Genomic DNA, 7,500 nt, shown 5'->3' with positions numbered 1-7,500 from the left:
CGATTTCCGTGCGTCTTACATCTTTCGACGATGGGACGATCCACGCGAAGAGTTGTTTCGTGCTCGCGCGAGGTGCGATAGCGTCGATTCGCTTTTCTGTACGGGGAGAAATAGAACGATGAGTTGACTTATCGGGTCTTCGTTGGAATTACCGTCGCTGGCATTGTAAACTCCAGATGACCTTGTGATTCCTTCGTCGGGCACTGGTAAAGGGTGGCGATGATTCGTTCTATAATAGAAATACCCGTCGTAGCGATTCGGCCGAGACACCCGCCACGAAACACTCTCTCGTCGTGGAATCCCCGCGTCGGAGAGTAAAACGCGCGAAGGCTTACTATGAGAGAAGAAATAGTATATGCCGGTGGTTCGCGTGTGTAGGCTCTATACGAAATTGCGATTCAAGAGAGTAGGAAAAGACGCGATGAACCACGATTTCCGTGCGTCTTACGTCTCTCGACGATGGGACGATCCACGCGAAGAGTTGTTACGTGCTCGCGCGAGGTGCGATAGCGTCGATTCGCTTTTCTGTACGGGGAGAAATAGAACGATGAGCTGACTTATCGGGTCTTCGTTGGAATTACCGTCGCTGGCATTGTAAACTCCAGATGACCTTGTGATTCCTTCGTCGGGCACTGGTAAAGGGTGGCGATGATTCGTTCTATAATAGAAATACCCGTCGTAGCGTTTCGGCCTAGTCACCCGCCACGAAACACTCTCTCGTCGTGGAATCCCCGCGTCGGAGAGTAAAACGCCGAAGGCTTACTTATGAAACTTACGTCTCTCGACGATGGGACGATCCACGCGAAGAGTTGTTACGTGCACGCGTATGGTGCGATTGCGTCGATTCGCTTTTCTGTACGGGGAGCAATAGAACGTTGAGTTGACTTATCGGGTCTTCGTTGGAATTACCGTCGCTGGCATTGTAAACTCCAGATGACCTTGTGATTCCTTCGTCGGGCACTGGTAAAGGGTGGCGATGATGCGTTCTATAATAGAAATACCCGTCGTAGCGTTTCTTCCGAGTCAACCCGCTCACGAAACACTCTCTCGTCGTGGAATCCCCGCGTCGGAGAGTAAAACGCGAATTCATAGTATGGAAACTTACGTCTCTCGACGATGGGACGATCCACGCGAAGAGTTGTTACGTGCACGCGTATGGTGCGATTGCGTCGATTCGCTTTTCTGTACGGGGAGTAATAGAACGTTGAGTTGACTTATCGGGTCTTCGTTGGAATTACCGTCGCTGGCATTGTAAACTCCAGATGACCTTGTGATTCCTTCGTCGGGCACTGGTAAAGGGTGGCGATGATGCGTTCTATAATAGAAATACCCGTCGTAGCGTTTCTTCCGAGTCAACCCGCTCACGAAACTCTCTCTCGTCGTGGAATCCCCGCGTCGGAGAGTAAAACGCGAATTCATACTATGAAAACTTACGTCTCTCGACGATGGGACGATCCACGCGAAGAGTTGTTTACGTGCACGCGTATGGTGCGATTGCGTCGATTCGCTTTTCTGTACGGGGAGAAATAGAACGTTGAGTTGACTTATCGGGTCTTCGTTGGAATTACCGTCGCTGGCATTGTAAACTCCAGATGACCTTGTGATTCCTTCGTCGGGCACTGGTAAAGGGTGGCGATGATGCGTTCTATAATAGAAATACCCGTCGTAGCGTTTCTTCGGAGTCAACCCGCTCACGAAACTCTCTCTCGTCGTGGAATCCCCGCGTCGGAGAGTAAAACGCGAATTCATACTATGAAAACTTACGTCTCTCGACGATGGGACGATCCACGCGAAGAGTTGTTTACGTGTACGCGTATGGTGCGATTGCGTCGATTCGCTTTTCTGTACGGGGAGAAATAGAACGTTGAGTTGACTTATCGGGTCTTCGTTGGAATTACCGTCGCTGGCATTGTAAACTCCAGATGACCTTGTGATTCCTTCGTCGGGCACTGGTAAAGGGTGGCGATGATGCGTTCTATAATAGAAATACCCGTCGTAGCGTTTCTTCCGAGTCAACCCGCTCACGAAACTCTCTCTCTCGTCGTGGAATCCCCGCGTCGGAGAGTAAAACGCCGAAGGCTTACTATGAAACTTACGTCTCTCGACGATGGGACGATCCACGCGAAGAGTTGTTACGTGCACGCGTATGGTGCGATTGCGTCGATTCGCTTTTCTGTACGGGGAGTAATAGAACGTTGAGTTGACTTATCGGGTCTTCGTTGGAATTACCGTCGCTGGCATTGTAAACTCCAGATGACCTTGTGATTCCTTCGTCGGGCACTGGTAAAGGGTGGCGATGATGCGTTCTATAATAGAAATACCCGTCGTAGCGTTTCTTCCGAGTCAACCCGCTCACGAAACTCTCTCTCGTCGTGGAATCCCCGCGTCGGAGAGTAAAACGCGAATTCATACTATGAAAACTTACGTCTCTCGACGATGGGACGATCCACGCGAAGAGTTGTTTACGTGCACGCGTATGGTGCGATTGCGTCGATTCGCTTTTCTGTACGGGGAGAAATAGAACGTTGAGTTGACTTATCGGGTCTTCGTTGGAATTACCGTCGCTGGCATTGTAAACTCCAGATGACCTTGTGATTCCTTCGTCGGGCACTGGTAAAGGGTGGCGATGATGCGTTCTATAATAGAAATACCCGTCGTAGCGTTTCTTCCGAGTCAACCCGCTCACGAAACTCTCTCTCGTCGTGGAATCCCCGCGTCGGAGAGTAAAACGCGAATTCATACTATGAAAACTTACGTCTCTCGACGATGGGACGATCCACGCGAAGAGTTGTTTACGTGCACGCGTATGGTGCGATTGCGTCGATTCGCTTTTCTGTACGGGGAGAAATAGAACGTTGAGTTGACTTATCGGGTCTTCGTTGGAATTACCGTCGCTGGCATTGTAAACTCCAGATGACCTTGTGATTCCTTCGTCGGGCACTGGTAAAGGGTGGCGATGATGCGTTCTATAATAGAAATACCCGTCGTAGCGTTTCTTCCGAGTCAACCCGCTCACGAAACTCTCTCTCGTCGTGGAATCCCCGCGTCGGAGGGTAAAACGCGATATATAATAGTATATGCCAGTGGTTCGCGCGCGTCGTCTCTGAGATACGCGGTCGACAGAGTTCCGAAAACACGTGATGTGCCACGATTTCCGTGCGTCTTACATCTTTCGACGATGGGACGATCCACGCGAAGAGAACGTTCGTGCTTGCGTGAGGTGCAACAGCGTCGATTCGCTTTTCTGTACGGGGAGAAATAGAACGTTGAGTTGACTTATCGGGTCTTCGTTGGAATTACCGTCGCTGGCATTGTAAACTCCAGATGACCTTGTGATTCCTTCGTCGGGCACTGGTAAAGGGTGGCGATGATTCGTTCTATAATAGTAATACCCGTCGTAGCGTTTCGACCGATGTCACCCGCCACGAATGTCTCTCTCGACGTGGAAACCCCGCGCCGAAGAGTAAACGCGAAGGCTTACCATACGAAAGAAAACGGTATTATACGCCTGTGGTATGTGCGTCTCGGCTCTGTGATACGCGATCGGCAGAGTTACAAAAAAACGTTGATGGGCCACGATTTCCGTGCGTCTTACATCTTTCGACGATGGGACGATCCACGCGAAGAGTAGTTACGTGCTCGCGCGAGGTGCGATAGCGTCGATTCGCTTTTCTGTACGGGGAGAAATAGAACGATGAGTTGACTTATCGGGTCTTCGTTGGAATTACCGTCGCTGGCATTGTAAACTCCAGATGACCTTGTGATTCCTTCGTCGGGCACTGGTAAAGGGTGGCGATGATTCGTTCTATAATAGAAATACCCGTCGTAGCGATTCGGCCGAGACACCCGCCACGAAACTCTCTCTCGTCGTGGAATCCCCATGTCGGAGAGTAAAACGCGAAGGCTAACTATATAAGAAACATATAGTATTATTTATGCCTGTGGTTCTCCGTTTGTCCTACTCTCAGATACGCGACTCGGAGAGTTACGAATAATCGTGATGGACCACGATTTCTGTACGTCTTACATCTTTCGACGATGGGACGATCCACGCGAAGAGATCATTCCTGCTTGCGTGAGGTGCGATAGCGCCGATTCGCTTTTCTGTACGGGGAGAAATAGAACGATGAGTTGACTTATCGGGTCTTCGTTGGAATTACCGTCGCTGGCATTGTAAACTCCAGATGACCTTGTGATTCCTTCGTCGGGCACTGGTAAAGGGTGGCGATGATTCGTTCTATAATAGAAATACCCGTCGTAGCGATTCGGCCGTGTCACCCGCCACGAAAATCTCTCTCGTCGTGGAATCCCCGCGTCGTAGAGTAAACGCGAAGGCTTGCTATAGAAGACTATAGTTTATACGCCTGTGGTTCACCGGTTGCCTGCTCTCCGGGGTACGCGATCGCGCAGGAGTTACGGAAGAACTTGATGGGCCACGATCTCCAAGCGGCTATATCTTTCGACGATGGGACGATTCACGCGAAGAGAACGTTCGTGCATGCGTGAGGTGCGATAGCGTTGATTCGCTTGTCTGTACGGGGAGAAATAGAACGATGAGTTGACTTATCGGGTCTTCGTTGGAATTACCGTCGCTGGCATTGTAAACTCCAGATGACCTTGTGATTCCTTCGTCGGGCACTGGTAAAGGGTGGCGATGATTCGTTCTATAATAGAAATACCCGTCGTAGCGTTTCGACCGATGTCACCCGCCACGAAATTCTCTCTCGTCGTGGAATCCCCGCGTCGGAGAGTAACCGCCGAAGGCTTGCTATAGAAGACTATAGTTTATACGCCTGTGGTTCACCGGTTGCCGGCTCTCCGGGGCACGCGATCGCGCGAAGGTTACGGAGGGACGTGAAGCGCCCGAGCAATGAAACGTCCGCAGGAGGAAACGAGCAACCGCCGAACATTGTTTCGCGACGTTTCCATAATGTATTGTCGTTTCGCTCGCATCCCGCTTCTTTCCCCTAGTTTCCTCGACGCGTAGTTTCGCAGCCTTAGTGGACGAATCATTCTCGATTCGAGGAAAGATATGCAGTGGGGCGTGCAATGAGCCCGCCAGAGACCACGATCTCCAATGCGTCTTTACATCTTTCGACGATGGGATGATCCACGCGAAGAGAACGTTCGTGCTTGCGCGAGGTGCGTTAGCGTCGATTCGCTTTTCTGTACGGGGAGAAATAGAACGATGAGTTGACTTATCGGGTCTTCGTTGGAATTACCGTCGCTGGCATTGTAAACTCCAGATGACCTTGTGATTCCTTCGTCGGGCACTGGTAAAGGGTGGCGATGATTCGTTCTATAATAGAAATACCCGTCGTAGCGATTCGGCCGAGTCACCCGCCACGAAACTGTCTCTCTTTCGTCGTGGAAACCCCGCGTCGGAGAGTAAAACGCGCGAAGGCTGTGACTGTAACATATATATATACAGTATACAATGCCTGTGGTTTTTGCGCGTGTCGGCTCTTCGGTATACGCGATCGGCCAGAGTTACGGAGGGACGGTGAAGCGCACGAGAAATTGAAACGGCCGCACGATTGGAACCGAGCAACCGTCGAACATTGTTTCGCGACGTTTCCATAATGCGTTTTCGTTTCGCTCGCATACCGCTTCTTTTCCCCTAGTCTCTGAGACGCGTTTTCGAGCCGTTCTTCTACTATCGATTCTCGTAGAGAGAAGGGACCGGGTAGTCTGGAAGTGGAACCCGCATCTTGCGTGTACCGTACACGGAATTGAGAGGACCGGCCGTGAAGCTCGTTTTAAAGCCGTGCGTCTGACACCCAACTCTTGCGCGCCAATTTCGCGGCAAGAGATAATATGGGACGAATGACCGGCAAAGAGCCAGCTGTGAAGTCTGTTTTTTTAATCGAATCCGTGGACGTGTGTATGCCGTAGCGTCGCTCGTCGTGTTCGTTCATGGTCGTTCCGAGAGAAAGAACGAAAGCGGTAACGAAGGGACCGGCCGTGAAGCTCGTTTTAAAGCCGCGCGTCTGACACCCAACTCTTGCGCGCCAATTTCGCGGCAAGAGATAACATGGGACGAATGACCGGCAAAGAGCCAGCTGTGAAGTCTTTTTTCATTATTTGCTTTCAATCGATCGATCGGTACGATTCGTGCAACGTTTCGCGCGATGCGACGCGAAAACATGCGCGCAACAATAGATGCGTCTGATCGGAAGAACGCGAGGGTCGACTGCACGCGATGGATTCAGTATCGGGTAGGATACAAAATATATCCCCGTCGTTTCCACGCGTGCGAGTCTTCTGCGTCTTTCGCGGGTTTTTGAATGCACTATACGCCCGGAACGTCGAGAAATATATACATATTACTTGAACGTTTTTCGTCTCGAAAGGCTTCGGTGTCGTCTCCAAGGCGACGCCTGAATCTCCTTCGCGCGCTGGTCGGAGATTCAGGTATCAACTTTTATCTTCTCTTTGAAAGAAGAGAGATATTAGGTCGAACAAATGAGAATAAAATTATATATGTGAAATATAAAATTTATACGATTACCCTGAACGGTGGATCACTTGGCTCGTGGGTCGATGAAGAACGCAGCTAATTGCGCGTCAACGTGTGAACTGCAGGACACATGAACATCGACATTTCGAACGCACATTGCGGTCCACGGATACAATTCCTGGACCACGCCTGGCTGAGGGTCGTTTACGTACCATACACTGCTTGCGTAGCTCTGTCAAATCCCCGCCGTCGTTCACCTCTTCGGATCGAACGTTTTTTTACCGAAGGGCGCAAAGAACGTTTCTGAGTCGGGTTAAGAGAAGGATGCTACGTACGAGCGAACGATGGGTGTCTCGTCGGCGTTTGTCGCGGACACGCGAAAATTCTGTGAATTTCACGGACAGTGTACGTTCTAGTTGTTGCAAAACGATCGGAATCGTTTGTATGGACTCGCGTGAGTGTTCGCGGCGTCGTGCGTCGTTCAATTACGACCGCCCGCGGATACCGCTCCACTGCGATATGGATCTGAGCGACAACTTTTTCGGCTGTTCGTGAGATGAACGGTTTCGTGTGTTTAGAAAAATTTTTTTTCCCGCGCTCCCGACGTCACCTGAAATGATGCGTCAGAGGTGAAAGAAAATATTAAGAAGTCGAGAGAGAGAGAGACTACACACGTTTTATTCATATTTTGTATACCGTGCGTGAGACGGATGTGCACGACACGTCGTATGTCGGTATATTACCGACTGGCCCCAGGGAGATTGTTTTCTTCCTCTCTTACGAATGAGATGTACGTTTCGGAGGATCGTCGTTACCGAAACACACGGCAAAACGAGACTTCTCGCAGCAGAACCTTTATACACAATACACATCGACTCTTTTTACCCCGAGAGAGAGAGAAAAGGTGTATTTCTTTTTTTTATTTTTCGAATTCGACGCACGAACGCTTTGACGACTGGAGAAAAACACGGTGTGTGTTAAAATCGTGCGGGACGAGCATGCGTATTCGTAACGGGTCGAATAGTTCTTATTCCCCGTCG

The 7,500-nt window shown here is 50.3% G+C and overlaps 1 non-coding gene across 1 annotated transcript; it reads left to right on the top strand.

Annotated features, from left to right (window-relative positions):
* Positions 1-6,508: 6,508 nt before the first annotated feature.
* Positions 6,509-6,663, top strand: LOC143175617 (5.8S ribosomal RNA). The gene has a single exon (XR_013000326.1). It is a non-coding gene; the product is annotated as a 5.8S ribosomal RNA (ribosomal RNA).
* The last annotated feature ends 837 nt before the right edge of the window (positions 6,664-7,500 follow it).

The sequence above is a fragment of the Nomia melanderi genome, unplaced genomic scaffold, assembly GCF_051020985.1.
Source record: "Nomia melanderi isolate GNS246 unplaced genomic scaffold, iyNomMela1 scaffold0141, whole genome shotgun sequence".
Lineage (NCBI taxonomy): Eukaryota > Metazoa > Arthropoda > Insecta > Hymenoptera > Halictidae > Nomia > Nomia melanderi.
The sequence above is the reverse complement of the archived record's forward strand: the minus strand, read 5'-3'. Positions and strand labels throughout refer to the sequence as shown.